This window comes from Mauremys reevesii, linkage group 7, assembly GCF_016161935.1.
Source record: "Mauremys reevesii isolate NIE-2019 linkage group 7, ASM1616193v1, whole genome shotgun sequence".
Taxonomy (NCBI): Eukaryota; Metazoa; Chordata; order Testudines; family Geoemydidae; genus Mauremys; species Mauremys reevesii.
Genome location: NC_052629.1, coordinates 18,646,224 through 18,671,291, shown reverse-complemented (window position 1 = coordinate 18,671,291; position 25,068 = coordinate 18,646,224). Strand labels below are relative to the sequence as shown.

Below are 25,068 nucleotides of genomic sequence, written 5' to 3'. Positions count from 1 at the left end.
CCACTAAAGACAGTGTGACTATGCCTAGGCCTTAAGTCTTGGCAGGATTGGGACCAAAGCACAGAGGGATTGTTTTACTTGTCAGTATACTGGATTTAACAAGAAAAAAAATGTGCTTCAAAACTTCATCCTCTAATTTTTGGCTTACAAAACTATTCCACTTCTCAGTCCTGTATGTCCTTTGTTAAAAATCCAGCATAAACTATAGGATAGCCTACAATATTAAGTTTCATAACTTATTTTTTCTGCAGAACACTAGTTCAAAATTAGTAATTGTATTAATAAGATGCTCTATGGTTTTCTTAAAGAAAACCACAGAATATAGACATGTATCAGATATACGTTTAAATTTGATTTGAATCCAGTGTAAAAGATCACAGTTGAACACTTTCAGTTGTAAAAAAATTACCACCATTATGTTATAGAAACATTTCACTTAAGTAGATTAATATTAGTTCTAATCCAACTCAGGATTATAGTAGGCAAAAGTGGTTACCATCAGATGGCAGTTTGGTGGACTATGTGACATGAGTTAGCAGCTGTACCTCTGCTGCTCAGGGGCAACTAACTCATAATGCCATTACCACTACGGGCATTCTTAGAGAGACTAAGAATGCAGACAGACAATGAACTACCATACAACATCTAAAGAGATCCTTTCAACAGTGGCATGGCAGAGGTGCTCAATTCCCATACTAGTCGTCTTCTTTGAATAAGAAGCTTGGTTCCAAGGCTACCAATCTAGCATTCCACCAGCACTTAAGCTAAAAAAAATGTTATAATTCAAATATAATTTCATCAATATTAAAGGGAGCTATGGAATACAAGTCCCATAGAAAGTCTGAGATTTTTACTCCTAAATCACCTAGGTGCTTTTTAAAACCCTGTATGACTACGGTTCTAATCAAACATATGCCTAAATGTTTTGCTAGATCAAGGTCTAAATCTATAAAGCAGCATATGAACTCCTTTGCTTTCCTTCTAAAATCCAATACTAGTTTTCTAGGAAGTAAAAAGTATTCCTGATTTTCCCCATACACCTCTACCTCAATATAACACTGTCCTCAGGAGCCAAAAAATCTTACAGCGTTATATCGAACTTGATTTGATCTGCCGGAGTGCGCAGCCCCGCCCACCCAGAGCACTGCTTTACCGCATTATATCTGAATTCGTGTTATATCGGGTGGAGTTATATCGGGGTAGAGGTGTACCTTCAAATAGCTTGTATTAAGTCTAGCATTACTAATCCTAATCCACAGCTTCCCAGTGAAAAATTAGGAAATGAAGTATTTCTTAAGCCATGTAACTGAGACTGGTCAGTTAATGTTCTTTGTATTTGTTTACATAAGTCCTAAGTAAAATTAGCTCCTGCTCTCTTGGCTTCTTGTTTAGGACTTAGGCTGGCTTCTTTTGGGTGTACTCTTACACACATTCCAGTAAGAGTGTCCTATAAAATTTAAGGAAGTACCCGGTGTTTCTAACAATTTCCCAGTCTGGTACCTCCTTTGCCAGTTAAAGCACCAGTCCTGCGCTGAGAACAATGGAGGCAATGACGATGGAATCCACATGGAGCATCCCGGAAGTCAACGGAACTCCACGTGAGCACAAAGGTCTGCTCATGTAAATTTCAGTACATGATCAAAGCCTAAATTATTAACTTTGTTAGCATTAGTACTGTTATCTTATGCTAACAGTACTAATGCTAACAAAGAGAGATTGGTGTAACAACCCAATACACTATGTAAGGTTACCATCCCCCCTTCCCCCCATGCCTTGCAAGTTTTCAATTTTCTTTTCCTGTCTACATTTATTTCCTCAAATCTTTGTATTCTCATGTGTAATATTAATATACAATTTTCCATTCTTGTGATTTATGTTTTTGCATAATCATCACCTCCACTTCCTGCCATGTTTGAATATGCCAGAATGTTTGAACTTTGTGTTTAACCTTTAACTCTCTCAAAAACCTTTTCCTGATAAGTAGCTGATAAGAGTACAGGAAGGTACACTGCTACCAGAAGTCTTTTCTATAAAATGTTGCATTGGCATTTGAAAGGGATTTTATTTTAAAACATTAACATGATGTACATGAAAATATACTTGAATGATGTACAGTAAAAGTACTGAATATTCTCAGAAGTTCACACATACATACTTAGCTTCAAGGACTAAGATGTTCTTACTACAAAAGATGTTTGTAGACATTTAAATCATAATGTGAAAGTACCCTATCTTTAAAGCTATTACATGCACAACAATTTAACACAGAGAAAGCATAAGTTAAAAGGAAAACTTCACAATAGAAAAGGCTAGAAGCGGAGTTTACGGTTTGTGAATTAATCATCATCATCAGTGATATCCAATCTGTGGTCTTCAAGTCTCTTAATTATGGCCATGGGGAACTACTATGTTCAAAATAATTGTACTGGATTATAAACTCAAAGTGTTTTACTTAATCTGCTCTGTGATTTTTAAACCCTATCGTTTGAACCAGCTTCATCACTGTTGGCAGGAGCTAGGCAGTGCCATCTCCCAAGCTGCCTCGCACAATTTCCCTGGCAGCCCCAGGAGCAGTTCTAGTTTGAAAGCCAAGCGATTGATTTATCAGGGATTGATTTATCACATGTAGTGTAGATGTGAGAAATCGATCACCAATCGTTCTCCCGTCAACTGCTGAACTCCAGCTCGGTGAGAGGCGGAAGCAAAGTCGACAGGGGAGCGGCGGCCGTTGATCCTGTGCTGCGAGGATGAAAAGTAAGTTATTTTAAGTCGATCTAAGACACGTCAACTTCAGCCATGCTATTCTCGTAGCTGAAGTTGCGTATCTTAGATCGATCCTCCCCCCCACCCAGTGTAGACCAGGCCCAACAGTACTCAGAGCAGCTGTTGTCCCTTACTTGCTGCAGCTGCTCAGCACCTCCCCTGTTGGTCACCTGTTCCATTGCAGGGAAGGGGAAAAGTTTCTGGCTACTCTATGGACTGATCACCTGCCAGCCTCTGGGAGGAGCTCAACTGGTTCATCATGAGCCATGGGGAGTGTCTAACAAAGGATAGATAGCTCCCCTTCTCCCACTTTACTACCTGTGGCAACCCCTATTTTGTGGGCAGTCAGGCAAATCAGACAGGAGCTCTTCAGCCTGGAGTTAAACATCCTTGCGAAGAAAAGAAACTTGCAGAACACACACTGTTAAAATTTGGCCCATTTTGACAAATGAGGAAAATCCACAAATCCACAGCTGACCTCACTCACCAGCATCCCATCCCAATCCTTTTGTTTTTGTGCAAGATTATTGAAAAGGTGGCAGTGAACCACCTTCAGCAATAGCAAGCATCCATTCTAGTTTGAAGCCAGGTCATAACCCAGAAATAGCACTGAGTGACCTTCTTGTGAGGTAAAGCCTATGTTGAAATATTCACTCTCCCCCCACACCCTCCCAAATACTGTTGACCTATATGTATGTCCTGGCAGAAGCTATCAGAACAATGTTAAGCTAAATATTGTCTTGCCTTTTCCATATGCTCTATAGCAGGGGTCGGCAACCTTTCAGAAGTGATGTGCCAAGTCTTCATTTATTCACTCTAATTTAAGGTTTCACGTGCCAGTAATACATGTTAAAGTTTTTAGAAGGTCTCTTTCTATGTCTATAATATATAACTAAGCTATTGTTGTGTGTAAAGTAAATAAAGTTTGTAAAATGTTTAAAAAGCTTCATTTAAAATTAAATTAAAATGCGGAGCCCCCCGAACCGGTGGCCAGGACCCGGGCAGCGTGAATGCCACTGAAAATGAGCTTGTGTGCCGCCTTCGACACCCGTACCATAGGTTGCCTACCCCTGCTCTATAAAGTCATAAATAGCTGTTACTCTTCACCTGCATCGCTGATTTTTCAAATCCCATAGAACTCACTCTTGCGTTGCAACAACTACAGTTTCTTGCAAGATGAGATGTTATAATACCAACAATACAGCAACCATACGTTGTTTTACATATTTTCATTCAGTACAGATAGAACAATCTCCTAGATCTCAGGGAATAATCAAAATTGAAGAACAGGTGAGATGGAAGTGATATTAGCTAGTTAAAAGATGCATGCACTACAAAGAACTAGGAAGCACCAGCATCGCACACTCAACTGAAGTCATCTACCCTAATAGTTAAGACTCTGCACAACCTTGAAGCCGCTCTGGACTCGTTACTGAGTCTGGATACACTCTACTAGCAAGAAAATTTCATTCACTCTGCCTGAATGGCTGGACTGCTCAGCTTAGAAAAGAGACGACTAAGAAGGGATATGATAGAGATCTATAAAATTATGAATGGTGTGGAGAAAGTGAATAAGGAAATGTTATTTACCCCATCACATAACACAAGAATCAGGGAACACCCAACGAAATGAACAGACAGCAGGTTTAAAACTAACACAAGGAAGTACTTCTTCACCCAACACTCCGTCAACCTGTGGAACTCATTGCCAGGCGATGTTGTGAAGGCCAAAAGTATAATTACAAAAAATAATACAAGTTGGTGGAGGATAGGTCTATGACTGTCTATTAGCTGAGACGGTCAGAGACATAATCCCATCTTTCGGTTATCCCTTAAGCTCTGACTGCCAGAAGTGATAGGGGATGGATCACTCGATATTTGCCCTGTTCTATTCATTCTTGCTAAAGCAACTGGCACTGGCCACCGTCACAAAACAGGATACTGAGCTAGATGGACCATTGGTCTGACCTAGTATGGCCATTCTTATGACCTGGCCCAATCAGCACTTTCAGCTGGACTACTGTAATTCTATCTGGGCCTAAATAAGAATTTCTGGAAGAGGCTACAGCTGATAAATGAATTAGTGGCCCATCTCGTAAGTGGGATGCTTCATGACCTACTTTGGCTCCTCCTCTATACACAATCCATTTCAAGTGCTCATCTACAAGTGGGGAAGGCTGAGGCTAGCTCAATAACTGCCTCTTGTTCTGGAGCCAGCCACAGCAGTTATGAATATCTGGTTTGCTAATTTAGCCCTGGTACAAACAAACAACAAAAGAAAAGGCTGAGGCTTTGAAAAGCCCTTCTACATTAAATCAGAAAGAGCCCTACCATGATGTAAAGCTTTTCACTGTCATAGCATTCTTCAAATAGCTGAAGTAAAAGACAAGACAACATCCATTAAGACAAAAGCCAATAATTAAACCAAGGAAAAAGACTTGGCTGCCCCGCACTAGCTAAACCCAAGTGCATGTTACAACCAATGCTCTACTGCTACAATAAGACACACTAGAAATGTTTGTCAGTAGACAGCTTATGGATGCAGCACTGTCTATAGGAAACAAGTGGCAAACAGATAACAGTCTCATCCATAAAAGGCTTCAAGTCTAAAAGCACAAGTGAGACTAAGTAGTACACACACAGACTAGTGTGTGACTTCAGTTCAAATGCTTCACAATAAGGAGGATTTGGAAGTTTTGTGGAGAGACAAGAAGCTTTAAATATAAGAGGCTATTCTAGGCTTAAGGGGAGACCTGAGTCAACAGCAAGTGAAAAATAAGCCGGGCACAAAGAGGGACACTTGGGTGGAGCATAAGAAAGGATGGAAAAGAAAGTGGAGATAAATGCAGATGTGGAATTATAGGCGCTTTCAAAGTAAAGAAAGCATTGGTTAGAACAGAGATTTTAGCAGCTGCATTATGAATCAATCTTGGCTGCAAAAATCACATAAATACAGACTAATGTCTTGGAAATCAGGATGTAGAGGAAAGGATGAAGTACTCTGAAGATGTCTGGGAGCCCTGTACTGGTTAGAGAAAGTGGGATGAGTTAGATTGGCAGACAAAAAGATATGTTGTAATATTGGCAGTGACAGAATAGGTGGATGGAAGAACACAGAGTTTTAGGAGGAAAGATCAAGAGTTTAATTTTCATCATGTGAAGTTACTATATTCGGTTTAGTGACGCCATTCAAGATTAACTAGAGCAAGTGGAGAACTGAGTTGGATAAATAAATATGAGAATCAATGAAGAGGTCATAAAAATCAGTGGCAGGGAATGAATGAGATCATTCTGGGAAGTACAAAAGAAGAAAGAAGAAAAGAAAGGCGGAGAACAAGGAAAAGGAACAAAGTAGCAGAGTAGAGAGATTTAAAGCATGACTGAAATAACTTGATTTAAAAAAAGCCCTCATTGATTTAAATCCAGTCAAGGCTTTGTAAAACTAATCTGAAAACTGGTGATATTGCAATTTTTGATTAAAATGCATAGTAAACTAAAATATGAAAGCTTTTTTTCATGACACTATCAGTAGGGTATCCTAATTTTATAGGACTGCTGTATGCAAAAATCCAAATATTGAAAATTAAGGCCCTGGTCCTGCAAACACTTAAACAGATACATAACTTTCCTCATAGAAATAGTCCCATTGTTTAAAGTTAAGTAACTGTTTGCAGCATCAGGGACTCAGTGTATTTTTATTAAGAACCTGTCATCTAGTGGCATAAAATCTGTCACTTCAACAGTGAAACAATTTTGTTTTAACAATAAAAAGTTATTTAAACTTTCAGTAACAACAATTTTTTAATACAGGTCAAAGTTTTCAAAAATTGGAGCCCAGAATTAGGCTCTTCAACCTGCTTTTAGCCATTTAAGGGTGGGATTTTTAAAGAGTGCTTAGGACGGGGGTGGGCAAACTTTTTGGCCTGAGAGCCGAATCAGGTTTCCAAAATTGTATGGAGGGCCAGTTAGAGGAGGCTGTGCCTCCACAGACAGCCAGGCGTGGCCCAGACCCCGCCCCCTATCTGACCCCTCCTGCTTCTTGCCCAGACAGCCCTCCCAGGACTCCTGCCCCATCCAACCCCCACCCCCATTCCCTGTCCCCTGACATCCCCCGGAACCCTTGCCCCTGACTGCCCCGCCACCCCATCCAACCCCTCTTCTTATTCCTAATTGCCACCCAGGGAGCCCTGCCCTATCCAACCACCCCTTCTCCCTGTCCCCTGATCGCCCCCCCCACCACCCCATCCAACCCCCCCTCCTTTCTGACTGCCCCCCAGGAACCCCTGTCCCATCCAACCACCCCTTCTCCCTGACCAGCCCTGGAACCCCTGCCCCTGCCTGTCCTCTGCTGCCACATCCAACGCCCCCTCCTTTCTGACTGCCCCCCCAAGGACCCTTGCCCATCCAACCACCCCTTTTTCCTGTCCACTCTCAGAACCCCTACTCCTGACTGCCCCCACCACCCATCCAACCCCCCCTCCTTCCTGACTGCCCACCCAGGACCCCTGCCCTGTTCCCTGCCCTCTGACCACCCTGACCCCTATCCACACCCCCACCCCGTGACCACCACCACCCCGAACTCCCCTGCCCTCTATCCAACGCCACCTGCTCCCCTACTGTGCTGCCTGGAGCACCGGTGGCTGGTGGTGCTACAGCTGTACCGCCCGGCTAGAGCCAGCCACGTCACCATGCAACACAGAGCAATGGATCAGGCCCCAGCTCTGCAGCGGTGCTGCCCCAGGAGCTGCCCAGAGCATTGTGCCAGCAGCGGGGCTAGCTGAGGCTGCAGGGTAGGGGGAACAGCAGGAGAGGGGCTGGGGTTAGCCTCTGAGGCCAGGAGCTCAGGGGCTGGGCAGGAGGGTCCCACCAGGACGTAGTTTAGCCACCTCTGGCTTAGGAACATAAGTCCCATTGACTTCAAACTGCAAAACCTGATGGTTGAAGCATTTCAGCTCTTTACTTGTGGAAGTACAGTATAACGATGGCGATGTTGGCCGCAAATAATATCATCATCTAGCTTTTAGTCATCGCTTTTCACTAGTAGATCTCAAAGCTCTTTAAAAAGGAGGGACAGAGCACAGGCTACTAGCTTTTCAATTTTGTGTTTGTACAGTCTCATAATAGGGTATATTAATGAGGCCTTGGGCTTGTCTTTTTCAGCACAGATGAGCATTTTAAGTATGAAGTTTCTTAGTAGGAAAAAACCTCTACATAAAATCTGAAATGTTATTAACAATTAGGAAACTTTAAAATAAAAGTAGAAAACATCTGCTTTGACAATTTAAGGTCACAAAATGGAAGTGAAGAACTAACAATATGTAAACAAGAAATTTGATTTAAATTTACAAAAAAATAAATGTAAGAGTAATAATAATTTTAGTTATGATTTTTATCCACTCTAGAAAGTAGAGCTCCAAAAGGGTGCTGATGAAAGTGTGGGCAGATAGGAAAACCATCAAAACAAAACCAAGAACTGTTGTTTGAAAACACAAGGAAATGGAGAAAGTGACAACACTCAAGGCAACTGAATTACAGGAGAGAATTGCTCTTGACATTTGTTGAAAGCAACCTGAGCAGAAAGAGTAGGGTGAAAGACAGACTGCAAGGGACTGAGAAGAGTTGGGAAAGTGAAAAGCAAAGGCCAACTGGTCCTAATACACAAGTATCTTTGATCCTATATAAAATACATGCATTGTCAATTCATGTACATTTGTGCTTTAATGCAATTTCTATATCGATAGGGTCTGAAAGGAAGATAATTTAACACACATTCTGAAACTGGGGCTGAACAGTTTATAGTTTCTGGTAGAGCTAATCTATATAGTGTGTGTATATATTTTTGTTATCAATAGAGCACCTTATGCATATTACAAGACACTTGAATATAGGAGCTTGGCACTGACAATATAGCAATCTAAAGCTCCTGTCTATACTGACCTTAGAATAGGTGTTTAAAAGATATCTTTATATACAGAATCCTGTATATTTTACAAATGTGAAACACAAAATAATGAAACAGAACATAAACAATATGTAACAAAAAAACCTGCAGTGGCAGTTCCTGTCCCATGAGGCTGGGCTAAGCTACTCACTCCGGGCTTTCATAGAATCTCAGGGTTGGAAGGGACCTCAGGAGGTCACCTAGTCCAACCCCCTGCTCAAAGCAGGACCAAACCCAACTAAATCATCCCAGCCAGGGCTTCGTGAAGCCTGACCTTAAAAACCTCTAAGGAAGGAGATTCCACCACCTCCCTAGGTAACCCATTCCAGTTCTTCACCACCCTACTAGTGAAAAAGTTTTTCCTAATGTCCAACCTAAACCTCCCCCTCTTCAACTTGAGACAGGAGAACTCCTTGTTCTGTCATCTTCTACCACTGAGAACAGTCTAGATCCATCCTCTTTGGAACCCCCTTTCAGGTAGTTGAAAGCAGCTATCAAATCCCCCCTCATTCTTCTCTTCTGCAGACTAAACAATCCTAGTTCCCTCAGCCTCTCCTCATAAGTCATGTGCTCCAGCCCCCTAATCATTTTTGTTGCCCTCCGCTGGACTCTCTCCAATTTATCCACATCCTTCTTGTAGTGTGGGGCCCAAAACTGGACATGGTACTCCAAATGAGGCCTCACCAGTGCTGAATAGAGGGGAATGATCACATCCCTCGATCTGCTGGAAATGCCCCTATTTATACAACCCAAAATGCCATTAGCCTTCTTGGCAACAAGGGCACACTGTTGACTCATATTCAGCTTTTCGTCCACCATAACCCCTAGGTCCTTTTCTGCAGAACTGCTGCCCAGCCATTCGGTCCCTAGTCTGTAGCAGTGCAATCTGGCACATGGGGTTGCAGCATAACTGACTAATTTGGCCTGGCCACCCTGCTGCCATCAAGACTGAGGAATGGCTGGGTCGAATCTGAGTGGTGCTACAGCCTGTGCATCAGATTGCAAAACCGGAAGTGGGGAGCTTGGTCCAGCCCTGGGGGGACAGAAGCAGCCACTGTCGGGGAAGTGCAGGGCAGGCTCACTCAATCCTCCACCCCACCCAGGGTCTCCCAAACCCTGGGACAAGGACCAGGCATCCCAACCCGCAGGCCTCTCACCCCTCTGGGGGAAGAGGGTTAGTGGGGGAGGCTGGGGTTCCTGGGACTAATGGGGGGCTGGAGCTCAATGGAGGATGGATAATATTTAGAGGGGTTTGTGGGGTTAACAGGAGTTTATGGGAGAGGAGGCTCAAAAGGAGAGGGGGGAATATGTAAGAGAGGATGGAGGTGCCTGGAAGGGGACCAGAGAAGGAAGCAGTAGGGTTTCGGAAGATCCATGGTGCCCCATGGTATTGATCTCACTAAGTAGGGACAGAGAAGTGGGGATTATCTGGGAGCTGAAGTACCAGATACATTTCAAGGGGGAAAACTGACCTGTCCACAGTGTACAGGGTATTTTGGGATGACTAACTGTTGTAGGGGTTGGTGAGTATCTCAAGACATGGAATGCTTAATGCATAATTCTAAAGAAAAAAATACAGTATTGATAAACTGGAATTTATTCAGTTTTTATTTGTATACAGACTGAGGTATTTTATTAATGTAAATAAAGAGAAATAAAATATCTTAACAGATAAAACAAAAGAAATACCCCCCCAAAAAAATCAAGAATTGAAGAATGTCCTACTTATATATATATTTGTAACCAAAGAGGAGTTCTAATACAGTGGGACTTCCTAGTTTTAGAGCATGAACCAGAACCCCCATCTATTCCAACAAATTATAGGTCTCATCCTAGCTCTGGCTAGCTTTTGAAGTCATGTTACTATCACCTCAGATACTACAGTGATAAAGTTCATAGAAGTAATCATCAGGCCTGGCCTACCTCATGTTATTTGGATGACGCCATAGTTACAGTGGCTCATACCACTCCATTTTTTAGCACATGCTGGGGATGAGGACTCTAAGCTCCCTTCAACCATGACCAAATTTTCATACCATTACTTCATTCCTCTTTTCACCTCCCTTAAATTAACAAGTCAATTTCCTTCTCTGAGCCACCCTTAATAAGATAAACATTTGGCATACAGTAGAAACCAGAGAAAACCCCACAGCCTAGGGAGGTTGTGGAATCTCCATCTCTGGAGATATTTATCTAACCTACTCTTAAATGTCTATCCGGGATGGTCTAGACAGTATTTGGTCCTGTCATGAGGGCAGGGGACTGGACTCGATGACCTCTTGAGGTCCCTTCCAGTCCTAGAATCTGTGAAAAAAAATAATGAACTCCTATAGTCTGAAAGCACTGACATAAGTACACAGTTTGTTACACAGTATGAAAATACTATTGACCGCAAAACTGACTTAACTGTGTATACGCTGATTTAGCTTGAAAAGGCTTAAAGAACAGTAAAGGTAACATTTTTTTCGCCCCTCCCAAAATGAGAATTCACACACCAAGGAGTATGAGCACCGTTGAAGAAATAGTTCAAACATCCATGAAAGAGTTCTTTAGAGATTCTTGATACTAGTACATAAAGCAGTGCACAAAGGCATACGGTTGCATGCTGGGTAAGAAAAATAATCTGCCAAATCAACTGTTGTAATAGAGAAAAAGTTCAGTTTATTATATATCCTCCTACAAGAGTTAAATATACTTGACAGTATCCTTTAAAATGTAATATTTTAAGACTGTTCATTTTTTATAACAGACTTGGTGACTAATAACTGTGTTAGTACACCGCATTTAGTACTGTTACTTGTCTTTGAAAGTTAAGGTATTTTACTACCATGTTTCCTTGGAGATGTAAATGTAGATGGTGTTGGTCCCGAACACCCACACCAGAAAAAGCATATGCTTCAAAATAATCACATTTAACATGTGAATGAATAGCATATTTCAGCTCAGTCAAGAGTTTACACCTGAGGCAGAATCTTAACAATTGAAGCTCCTGTTTGTAAAGTTTGATAACTCTGTTCTCTGCAAGCATATGCTATACACATTTAGTTTATAGTACAGTATTAGTAAAATTATCTTACATTTATATAGCACACTTCATCCAGAAAGATCCCAAAGCACTTTATGTTCTGTATAGAATTACTTCACCCACCTCTAAAACAAACTGGCCTTTACATTTATTTTTGTTTTGGGGGAGAACATTGATTCTCTTCCTACACTCTTTCAAATATAGGGGTTTCAACAGATCAGATTTCATTTAAAAGTTTTTTGGCTATCAGTCCAACAGAGCTAGTAAAAAAGTTGCTAGCTAAAATCTGAGCTTTAAATACCCTAAATTTAAAGCACAGCCCACATGCAAAAAGAATAAATTTAACACCACCACCTTACTCAGACTGTTGCTTATGTATTGAGATTTGAATGTTAGTAATGACAGTTTAGTGTTTTCCTCTCTCTCTTTTTTAAAAAGATCTATAAACTTGCAGAGCAAACAAACTATTAGAGAATGAGCTACAGTCTATTCCAGGGGTTCTCAGACTTCTGTACTGGTGACCCCTTTCACACAGCAAGCCTGAGTATGAACCGCCCCCCCCTTGTACATTAAAAATACTTGTTTATATATTTAACACCATTATAAATGCTGGAGGCAATGCAGGGTTTGGGGTGTAGGCTGACAGGTCGCGACCCCGCATGTATTAACCTCACGACCCCCTGGGGGGTCCCGACCCCCAGTTTGAGAACCCCTGAACTATTCCTTCTGTGCATCAGATTTGTTTACTAAGCTCTAATCAGTTGCATCTGTGCAACCACATTAAGGTCACTCAGGGTTGCACAGGTGTCAACTCAAGGCACAATTCAAAGAAAATGAATGTGCACAGAGTACCACTGAGGTCAAAATTCAAGATACAAAACTAGGCAACTCACAAGATCAAGCCTTGAAGGACTGAATACAAGTAAGAGTTATGCTTTTCTAATGAACTGAGCATATTTGATAGTACAAATACACACACAATGGAACCGCACTTTAAAAAAAAAAAATAGAATTGCAGTTCTATCCAGCAAAATATTTTCAACAAATTTGACTTTATTTTCTTCCCTCCTACTGTAGATTTTCAGTCCATGCCCCCTTGTACGCCCTTTCCAACTCTGCAGTCTTATCAGCCTTAATGGTATCATTTCCCTAGCCCCCTCCCCCTGCTTCTTGCAATCTAAGGTACTTTTCTGATCTTATAATCTTTAATGTATTTATCCTCAGCACCCCTATGAGCTAAGGAAGTACTACTGTCCCCCTTTTACAGATGGAGAACTGAGGCACAGAGACTAAGTAGCTTGCTCAAAGTCACACAGGAAGTCTGCAGCAGAGCAGGGAACTGAGCCAGTCCAAGGCTTGCTCTGAAACCACTGAACCAACCTGCTCCACGTAATTAATACCTAAAACTATTCAGATTTTTTCTAGGCAGTCAGGCATAAGTTCCAACCTGGAAACTGTTTAAATTGAAGGCCATAAATGTGCACAAGACCTACACCTCCCTATTCAGATAACATTAGGTCAAAGCTAAATGGCTCACGTAATTCTTTCAGTCAGAAAACTTAATGCTGTTCCTCCAACATTAGAGAAACACCTACACATTCTAGATGCTTCTGCAACTCCTTTGAAGGGGAAAGTACTCTTCAATGTTAAGAAAATGAACCAAGTTTCCTTCCGTCACAGTTATAAAATCCTGGTGCTCTACCTACCACTAACAGGAAAGTCTTTTTGGCAAAATAGTATACCAATTCATAAGTAAATGTTTACACAAATAATTAGGTTTCATCATATATCAAGAGTTCCTTAAGCCTATAAGAAAGTTATTTTAAATAGTTCTTCAAAATCATAATTCCAAAGATCCCCTTAAGAGTATGAAAATTTATTAGAAATAGAGCCTTGCTCATACCTCTTGTACTTATTCGTTTCAATGTCTGTACAGAAATCCAACTCACTTGAAAAACCTGAAATTTCTGTTTATTTCTGACCTCTCCAATTTATATATGAAATAAATGTAAACACATTAAAGCAAAGAAAAAGATTAAAAATTAACTGTAATATGAGTATTTTAAAAGCCAGCATGTCTGACCATAGTCACTAGGATTCTGCTATTTATTGTTATGGGTCTAAGCTCATTCACTTTTGAAAAAGATTGTTACCATCAGTTTCCAGAGATGTTTAATTATACTTCAGTTATAAAAAACTTGAAGCATGGATTATTTTCAGACTGCCAGCATAATTTGGACCTTAGTGACGATATTTTAATTATTTCTCCATTTTGTACAATCGTAGTTATATTCTAGGCAGCAAATATCTGAGCTACCACATTTTTGGCATTAAGGATCGTGAATTAATTATACTGTGTGTTCTCATAGATCTATAAGACAACTAAGAACAAGGATTTGTGGGGCTCCAAACTCCACTTGACCTTTATAAAGATATTTTTATATTATGCTAATTATTCATCAAACAGTTTTACAGAAAAGACACTGTCTCTCATCACAAGCTACTGTTAAAGTCAAACGTTGACAGACTATTATTTTGACAGATTGTTGGAATCAAAGAAAGTGCACACTTCCACAGGCTGAAAAGTTTCCTTGCTGTAAGATTTATTGATTTTCCACAAAGCTCCTGGCTTGCTGAAGAAACTGTTTGCTGTTACGTGCATCATCAGTTCTGCAAAAACATGCCCCAAAAACGTGAAGTAACAATTTAGAGACAGTCATGGAGTTTTTAGAAATACACTAAATTTTGAATGTTTGATGTGCTTGGCACTACTATAACCAGCATTTCATTCTCTATTAAATGCAGAGACTTTTTATGCATATAGGCGATGCCCTAAACTTTTCCTATACTACCAGCAACCTACAAAAATTGGTCTGTTGGCTTATTATATATTTATCCTGTGGTATAGTCACCCTTTATTATTCTGGTGATAAAACCTCCTTTCCATTCGTAATCAAGTCAGAACTACTAAGAAAAGTCACAGCCTGCACTTGAATATCCTCTCCTCCCCACTGCCCCACCCCACCACACTTTTCCCTTTTACAATTAATAATTAAGCTAGGGAATAAAAAGACACTCATTTTTTTCATAACTGTGATTCGATTTTCCCCAGGGCTTGATAGGGACACCAGCAGTTTATTTTTATTACAAAATTAATAGACCACCACCTACAACTTTGCAATTAGCCTTTACTATTGGAAGTAGCAATTTTTCCCCAACTCAAACATTTAAACCTATGCAGTATCACCATATATATTATGATCAATTGTTACATACCTGCATGCCACTACGTCTTTCATTTACATAACATTGTCTATTCTAAAATATCCCAAGATTCTTCACAAATTTATACAAAGAATACATTTTTCTACTAGAACTACCAGAGTGACTTTAGGTAAGTTGAATTTTTACCCAAAGTAACACCTCTATACTTGTACAATAATGCTAAGTGATCTTTAAACCCCTTAATTTCTGGTTTAAATTTTTTTAAATTTGCTGGGAATTTATCAGCTTTTATTCAATAAATTTAAAAACAGTAGAAAATTGGTAGAAACAGAAAAAGGACAGCCAATTTGAGAGGATACTCATTATGAGACAGCTGATGAAGCCTTCTGCTTCCTGAAGAAGTCAGGCCACCTCAGCTGCCAGGACCCAGCTCCCTGCCCATCTTGCTCCCACTATGTACAAGGGAAGTGAATGGGACTGCGTTGGAGGGCCAAAGTCAGGTACGGAGCAGAAGGCTGCAACTTTTGAGTACTGGCCCTCTTGCAGGACAGCACCCCCTCCTTACTCCAACAGCCCTTCAGGCCTGTTCGCTTCCCCTGTGGAAAATTCCTGGGTCCCAAAAAAGCCAAAATTCACATTTAAAAAACAAAAACAAAAAAATCCAAAACAAACAGTAAAACCCAAATACTGGCTTTTTCAAAAATCTGGGAAATTTTCATTTAAAAAAATTGGTAAAAACCAATAACGAAGGGTCTTAGAGATCATTAACAGCAGCAAAAGCAGCACAATGACCATAAACTGTTCAGTTTTAGCCCAAACAGACTCCAACAATATAGTTCTCCCTAACACCATACTGAGGCATTAGTTCAGTACTGATTCACAGGGAATAGCGACAACTACTGAATCATTATTTTCTGCAGCACGTAAGTATTTCTGAGGCTACATCTACACTACAGCCAGGATCAACACTGACCACCAATGGATCGATTTCAATTTAGCGGGTCTAGTGAAGACCCCCCAAATCAACAGCAGATCTCTCTCCAGTCAACCCCTGTACTCTATCCCCTGATGAGAAGACTAAGGTAAGTCAACAGGAGAAACTCTCCCGTCGACCCCCCGCAGTGTAAACCCTGCAGTAACTCGACCTAAGGTATGTTGACTCCAGCTACTTTATTCACGTAGCTGGAGTTGAGTAACGTAGGTCTAATTATCCCGGTAGTGTAGATGTAGCCTGAGACGTTTCCCATCCAATTACTGACCCAGCTGGTTGCTGCTAACACAAACAGTATCAAGTTTTTTAAAACCACACCTGTCCAACTTTTATCCTACTATTGTTATATTGAAGATGAATGTTTTCTTAGTCTTTTCCAGTTTAATAGTTTTTCTTTTCTGCTTGTTTACTTAGTGTAAATGACTGTATATAAGATATTGTTAAGTTCACAGCCTCCCCTGTACTGTCAGTTATGCCTCTGTGTGGATCTCTCTCTCATCAATAGGAAACGGGATTTTGGTTTCAAAGCCATAACAGTTGGTAGGGAGTCACAGGGACCAGTGAAGTACCTGCTACTACTTTTAACTCACTTTTTGGAAATGACTAGATTTCCAGAGGGTATCCGTTTAATTTGTCAAACATTACAGGCTCAAAACGCACAGCATAATTGAAAGGAATAATCTTAACCAAATTCTTAATACTCTCTCGGAAGCCTGTTGAATATAGTTCAGAATGAACTGAAAGCCCATTGGTTCGGAAGGGGAAGGGGGACAGGAGGAGAAATCAACTGATGGACAAAATAAGTATAGACATGGGCCTTACCTTAATTAAAATGAAAACTAGCTTTCAAATCTCAGACATTGCAGATAAGCTCACAGTTAAGTGTGTTATAATTGATTGTCATAAAAACTAAATTATTATATCAACCAAGACCAGTTTTACCTTTAATCATACAACAATTGAAAGTTACAGAGCAAAACTTCATTTCAGTTAGATAGCTGTTTGTGCTGCACTGTGGTAAAGTGTAGCTTAAGTCTATAAAAAGGAAGTAGACAAATACAACAGATTCACATTGTGACTTAATTGTGCAAAGCTATTGCTTCCACTTGTGTGGTCAAAACTGTTTGTTCAAATATAGCTCTGTCTTCCAGCATAAAATATATTATTTAGCAGCGCATAGAACAAGAATAGAAACTTATCTCTTCATTAAAAAGGACTACAAAGTTCATATAATGAGGTCAATAATCCAATGACAAAGCAGATATGGTGCAGTTGACTTCAATACAAGTATAATGGCTTACTAATATCTTTGGAAGTGACTATGCTTTTGGGATAAAGTTACTCGTGGACTAAATCTAAATGAAGAGAAGTTGCCAAAACTAATGCTTTTACCTTAACTTTAGTTTTCCATAAGCAACTGAACAATCTTCACAATACCATTATCAAATGCTAATAAATGCAATAACTACTAAAACCTCATCCACACTTGGAACTGAACAGCACTTGTTTAAATGGTTTACAGCAAAATGGTGTGTCTGGACAATGAAAATCAACAGCACAACTGTTTTTAAAACAGTTTGACTTTCATGGTTTATTTCCCTTGTAGATGGAGCCTTGAAAGAAAAAGAAAAAGTGCAGTTTGAATGGGACAGCATTTTCTTTCCAGAAATGTCAACAGGTACTACATGCTTTTTAGGAAAGTTGTGTACTATGTTTATTCAGGCTGTCATATATGCTTTCTTATTCTGACTACTTAACTATATTGTAAAATTCCAACAAACTTGAAATCTATATGATTGTTTACCTAATCTAATTTGATTTACAATTTAAGTTAAGTCTGTCTGTAAAACTATAACTACAGTCAAACAGGCAGGTAAATGCATCATCCATTCAAAGATATTTTGCTTAGCTAAATAATCAGCCCAGATTCCAATCAAGTCACAATACCATGTCATAACCACAGGATTGTCTTGCCAGTCTGTCAGTCTACCAGTCATACTAAAGAAAAGTTTTTTTCTAATGTAAGACAGGTCCATGTGAAGGCCAATCCTTTCAAAGCTACACCAATCTGGAAATTCAGTGAGTCATAACCACAATTTTCATCTGATCTTTAAACTGCAGTTTGAGATTTCAATGTCAAATGTAAATATAATACATATATGTAAAATTTTGAAAAGCTACATGATTTGATCCCAGCATACATACCTCTCTCTCACACACAGACCAGCCAGCACAGTGCTTCAAAGTAGATAACATCAGAGTTCGTATCATGTTCAGAAGACACAAGTTGCAAAGAAAAAATGAGATCAGCCTCTTACCTCTGGGGTTGTTAGAGTCTCAAATGCTTGCCAGGTTAATTATACCATAAATGCATAAGTTTTCCCCAGGGTAAAGTCACTTTGAAAACCCTCACCAAAGCAGTGATAGTAGGAGTGAGCCTGAAACACTTCTCATACCGTAAAGCTACTAGAAAACAAATGCCTTTCTTCATAAGACTGAATAGTAAAATAAGGTATTTTGCCCAGCAGTGAAAATAAACTCTCTCCAGCCACACACAGGTGTCCCCATACCTTGGATGTCACCACACCACCCACACTCTGCTCCTGTTTCAACCCCCTTGTCACCACACTCAGAAATACCCCTCTGCCCCCACACCATACCCCCAAATACCCCCCACACCTGACCCCCCAAATACTACACCTCCAGACCCCTCTGCCCCATCCATGCACCATACCCAGAAATACCTTTCATCTACTGCCCCCATACCCCACCCTCAAATACCCCTCTGCCCCCACACTACAGCTCCAAATGCCCCCACCCATTCACTACATCCCAAAATGCCCCCTGCCCCACCCTCTGCTCCTCTTTCAACCCCCTCCTCACCACGCTGAGAAATACCTCTCTGCCCCCACACCTCACCCCCAAATGCTCCCACCCAGACACTACACCTCCAGACCCCTCTGCCCCATCCATGCACCATACCCAGAAATACCTTTCATCCACTGCTCCCATACCCCACCCTCAAATACCCCTCTGCTCCCGCACTACAGCCACAAATGCCCCCACCCCTTCACTACACCCCGAAATGCCCCTGCTCCACCACAGCCCCCAAAACCCCTCAGCTTCCCACCCCGGCACCACCGCCTCCAATACAGCTCAGCCCTCTGCCTCCCACCCCCCACCCGCAAATGCCCCCAATAGCCCCCGCCTCCCACTCCTGCCACCCCCTCACCCGTCCAGCTCGCCATATCTCCCACTGCCCCCCCACGCCCCACCGCCGGCCCTACCCCCACCACCCACACCCCTTCCCGCCCTCGGGAGCGTCTGCTGGGGAAGCCCAGCCCGGCCCCTCCCGGGCGGCTGTTACTCACTGGAGTCCAGGGCAGGTCCGGAGGGCGCCCCGGTGAGGAGGGGGCAGCACACAGCGCGGCTCCCCTCTCAGAGCCGCCGCCGCCTCGCCCACTCCGCGCACAGCGCAGCGGCCCGGCTGACTGCTGACTTTTTTTTTTTAATGAAAAAACTTTATTCGTTTCCCGCATAAAGAACAGCAATGGGCGAGCAACTGGACCTCGACCACTGCGCATGCGGTAATGCCCCCCAAGCGCCTCCAATCAGGCCGCCTAGAAGCACAGGGAGAGCCGTTCTCCTAAAGGTATTGGTCAATGCAGGGTGGCAGGGGCTAGGCCATAGGCCGCAAAGCATCGTGGGACGTGTAGTCTTGTGAGTTCTAGCCACTGAGAGGAAAGTGCAGCATTGCATTCTGGGATTTGTAGTCTCGGTGTGTCGAACCGCAGGGCTAAGGCGCCTGCGTGGTGGTAATGCAGCGGCACACTTGCTGAGTGAGGCCAATCCCTAGTGTCCAAAAGTCGCGAGGCAACTCTCCTGAATAATGAATTGGCCGCAAAACCATCAGAGTCTAAAAATAGTAAATTCTGGGCTTTTTGTATTTGCCTGGAGGCTTTCGAGCTGATTAAGGTTCCCATTTCCAAGCTTTTCTTCCCAGGCACACGGGCAGGGCATTGATTATGTTAAATGAAAACTGACATTCTCACATAAGCCAAATCATGAAAGTCAGCAACAGTCTAGACCTACTTTACAGACAGGACCACATTTTGGACAAGGGCAACACCTTGCTTGGCTTGACACCCATGGTCTCCGCAGGACTTCACCTCTGTACTGGAACTGGAAGGAGAACTGCTTGAGAACAAGTGACAGAAATTCCTTTTTAATGGATGTGTAGATGTATAGAGAAAAAAGCTGTATAGAGCCTTATCTCGAGGATGCATAAGGGAAGGATTTGCATGCTAGGCAGCAACTTCTTTGTAGAGCCAAAGGTCAGATTTGGATGCTGCACAGCCTGCTGAGGCCTGTCATCTCTAACTGGCCACTGCTGTCAATTGGATCATTATGAATCATGGCATGCTACAGCCCCTCCTAGGATGACCAGATGTTCTGGTTTTATAGGGATATTCCTGATATATATTACCCCCCTCCTCTTGTCCTGATTTTTCATACTTGCTATCTGGTCACCCTAGCCCCTCATTTCTGTGGGGTCACATTGTTGTGTTATATTACAAATCAGAAAATGCTTTTAAATTGTAAAGTGCTGTATAACAGATATTAATGCACAATAATTTGATAGTTGATGGATCACTTGATGATCACCTGTTCTGTTCATTCCCTCTGGGGCACCTGGCACTGACCACTGTCGGAAGACAGGATATTGGGCTAGATGGACCTTTGGTCTGACCCAGAAGGGCCATTCTTATGTTCTTATTTATATAGTACCTACAAAGGAAAACTTATTTTTTACCATTAACAGTAAAACTGCCAAATGAAAGAATATAACTGGGTATTTCTACAAAGTGCAGCATCTTAAATGGTCAAGTGGTGGTTCATTACCCTAGCCCCTTGACATCCCATATATCCATGATGGGCTGCTCTTAGAAAAATTGTGAATTTGCTCTAGTCATTTTTCCTATAAACAGTTATAGTATAAATAGTCATTGCATATATAATACAATGAGAATCCTGGTGACTGACTTCTTCTCATTAATAAAATCTCCACTTGTCTCCTGCTGCAGCACACACACAGAAGAAATCACTGGATACTAACACTGGAATCATGGTGACCATTCATGTGAAGACACAAGCCATATTACTAGTATTGGATGATGGTATCACAATGCTCAGGTGGTCAGTATTACCAACCTTAGGAGTTCAAAAATCATGAGTCGTATCTCAAAATCATCAGATTGGCTTAAAAATCATGAGATTTTACAGATATTTAAGGTTCTTTTTATTTGTCTTCTGGTTTATGGGCATTTGGTAACTTTTGGGGGCTTTTCTCTGCAACCATGATGACTATAAACTTTCCTTCTTTAAAATGAAACCTGAGATGGTCATATAATTACCTGATTTCAGGAGCCAGGGCTTTAAGAAAAACATATACTATCACAAGATTCATGATCAAATCATGAGATTTGGCATCACTCAATATTATAATTAACATTTTTGTTGCCAGATCACCTAGAGGCCTCAACAAGGTTGAGGCTCCTTTATGATAGACACTGTTCAAATATATAGTAAATGATAATGCCCACTACAAAAGTTTTACAATCTAAAAAACTGCAGAAGTGCTAGTTTCCTGGAGATCTCCCTGCCTCACCATATTAATTCATATGGAGGGAGAGAATTAGGAAATATTTACATCATTTCAGATCTTACCACAGGTTCTTTCACAGTGTGTTTGACAGCAAATTCCAATTGTAATACTTAGCATTAATATAACACTTTTTATCTTGAAAGCATTGCATGATATAAACATCCATTCATCCTCAAGACAATCAGGTGAAGCATCTATGTGCAATAATGGTGTGACAGACTAGTGGTGATAAAAATATGCTTCTTATTTCCAGGCCACAGTCACATGATAAAGGCACCAATGGTTACAGTTACAGTAAATATATTATTAACCTCATTTTCTAGATGGGGAACTGAGGCAATTCAGGTCTGATTCAAACTGCCCACTGCAGTAAATGGAAAGACTTCCATTGACTTCAATGGTCTTTGAGTTAGACCTTATCAGAGTCACTGTTAGAATGCAGGAGCTCTTGGCTCTCAGGACTATGCTCAGAGCACTATACTTCTTTCCCCATTTTTGGCAGCCCTATGATTTGTTCCATTTTCATCCTGGACTGACATAATCAAATTCAAGTTATTTTGACTTAATAGTCCAGTCATATTTAATAATCCCATTTTACAAAGTAATTTACCATTTAGTGTAAAATTACTCTCCCCTAGTACTAAAAAATCTACTAGCAAAAATATGGAGTGTGGCATACACTATATGAAATTTGGGGTTCCAATCTGGCAATTGATTCCGTGTATGCCAACTCCTGTGCCTGTATGGAACCATTGACTTAAATTACTTCAAAACTGACTACAAATTTACTTCAAACAAGTCCATCTATATGAAGTCAGTTGCAGGATGGGTGCCCATATTATGTGCCATTGAGAAATCTACTCTAATTTTGTATCATATTAATATAATGGCTACACACTATACAGCATCAGATAGTACAGCCATCCATACAAATACATCTTGTTTCAATAGTCTCTCTGCTATTGTTTTCATTGACAATAAAACTGATTTTTTCCCAGTGTCAATGACTGAAGAGCGCTTATTTTTCATTATTATAATGGGAGGAGCCAGTAACTAAGAAATGAACAGTCTGATCACATGCAAGTGTCTCTCTCTCTCTCTCTAATACAGAAGGCTTATAAATTCAGACATTACAACAAAGCTTTTGGAAGCCACTAGACGCCAGTGACCAATAACAATTTCCAATAATGATGTTTAACTAGTTTTAATGATAATCTGCTTCCGTTCTAAACACAATCATTTCTACTGAAATATTTAATGTGGTCCAAAGTAGTAATAAAGAAAAGCTTTTCCTAGCTTAGAGCAGTGACATCTCTAAAAATAGAATGCATTTGAACTTAGTCCTTGCATGTAAATACATCTTTGTTCCAGGCTGGCATTTAATAACTGTACTTTACAGTGAAACAAAAGCTATAATCAGAGTACAACAATGAAAGCTGAAGTCAGCTCTCTGAACAATGCATTACAATTCCTATGGCAACTTTTTCCTATCAAATCCTTGATAGGTCACACAATTTGCAGCTGTGTGAGCCAGAAGCCTTTCAAAATGAACTCCATTCACAATTATTCATACATTTTAAAATGATTTTTAGTTACCAGTATTTTATTGAAGTTAATATAAGGCAATCAACAGTACAATAGCAGGGGGGAAAAACAGGCCCCCAATTCAGCATTATTTGTGCACACAAAATTGCCTGGGGAATATTGGTCATGCAAAGAGTACGGGATGTGGCCCACCGTTGCACTGTGTCCAGAATGAGGCAGGGGTCCTGTGGAAAAAAACATTATGTGACCACGTAACAAAAAATTGTTTAATTATGCTTATACACAAAGAGCCAGAATTAAAATTGCACAAACAGTCTAAATTCTGGCATTTCTTAACTTTCAACTGCTTGATCTTGCATTCTAAACAACATTCTTCTAACATAGCTCTTTTGTATATACTTTTTTTTTAAAAGAGGAAAAGGGTAAAAACAAATTCTGATATGTGAAACTTTAACAATCCCTACCAGTAGAGTCTGAACCCTGAGCCTTCAGCACTACAGCAACTGGAGCTACAGGATTCACATTAGCTGGCAGTAGGAGAAAACTGTTAACCCCTGGGATGGGCAGTGCCGGGCTTACAATGGCACCACTGGGGGCCCTAGCCTGCTCTGCTTGCACTGTACCCTAAGACCCCGCCAGCCCACTGGCTCCCCCACCCGCCTCCGCTCACCACTTGCTCCTCTCAGCCTGCCCATTGGCCAGCTGAGGGCTCCTCTCCACCCCCTGGCCCCACCCACCAGCTTGTCTCTGCCTCCTGGCCGGACCCCAGTGCACCTCTGGCTCCCAGCAGTCTCTGCTTCCCACCACTGTGGGGCCCCACCTGTCTCCCTGGAGCTGAGCTGCCTGGGACTGGTGCAGAAGCCTGGCAAGTCTCTGCCAGTTGGGGGGGGCGGGCGGGAACTTGCCTGGGCCCCTCCAGGCAAGTGGGTCCTGAGGGAGCCTGGCCGGGGCAGGCCCTGGCTTGGCTGAGCGCACCAATCCCGAGGGGCCGGAGTGATTCCCTGCTCTCGGACCTGCCCTGACTGCACGGGCGGCTCAGCCCGGCAGACACAGTCGCCTCCCAGAGGGCCAGTGAGTGCGGCTGGGAGGCGGAGAGTGGGTCTCTGGAGGGGCTGGGGTGGGGGTGCTGGGCTGTGAGGAGGCGTGGAAGATCTCTCTGTGTTGGGGCACTAGGGAGTGGGGGTTCTGTGTGGGGTGCTGGGCAGTAGTGGTGGGGCTGTGGGCAGAGGGGCGCTGGGCAGAGGTGGTGGTGTGCAGAGCGCTGTGCATTTGTGGCAGGGTCTGGGAGGGTGCTTGGCATAGCGGGTCCAGGGGGGTTCTGGGCAGAGGGAATCAGGGGGGTGTACCAGTGTTGGGGGCTGGGGCAGGGCCACCGAGAGCGGGTTCAGGCTCCAGTGAAAAAAAATTTTCGGGCCCCCCAGCAAGGGCGGACTGGCTAAACAGGGCCAACAAAGCCTGGGAAGCTGGGCTCCAGGCCCCCTACCCCTACTGGGCCCCGGTAATTTGTACCGGCTCCCCCCCCCGCTCTTGTCGGCCCTGGGGTGGGGGATGTGTGGGGCAGCATGGGCCCACCCCCGAGGGGAAAGGGCATGCTGGCAGCACAGGACCGAGCGGGCCATTGTGCGTCTGGCAACTGCCGGTTTGTAAATAGTGCCCTCGCACTGGGCTGGGTAGAGCGGGGCCACCCCTGCCATGCCATGCCCCTGGACAGCCCCTCGCTCTGGAGATTTCCCCCCCTCCCACCCGTGCCATGCTTTATTGACCCCATGGGGGCCCACAAATATGTTTATCACTGGGCCCACAAAAGGTTAATTTGTTCCTGGGATGGGGAAAGGGAAGGGGGAGAAGGGCGAATGGACTACTAGGGCTATAGGCTGGGTCTGCGGCCAGCCTAGGCCATCTCTTTCTCTACC

At 42.2% G+C, this 25,068-nt stretch overlaps 1 protein-coding gene across 4 annotated transcripts in view; it reads right to left on the bottom strand.

Annotated features, from left to right (window-relative positions):
- PLEKHA1 (pleckstrin homology domain containing A1) overlaps positions 1 to 19,584 on the bottom strand; it is an 87,436-nt gene extending 67,852 nt beyond the window's left edge. The window contains exon 1 of one of the 4 annotated variants that reach the window (XM_039481392.1): positions 19,317 to 19,584. The gene's annotated coding sequence lies outside the window, so the exon portion shown is untranslated. Of the gene's footprint in view, positions 1 to 18,263; positions 18,543 to 19,316 lie in introns of those variants that run through there. The other 3 variants (XM_039481393.1, XM_039481390.1, XM_039481391.1) reach the window with 3 other exon arrangements.
- Between the last annotated feature and the right edge of the window lie 5,484 nt (positions 19,585 to 25,068).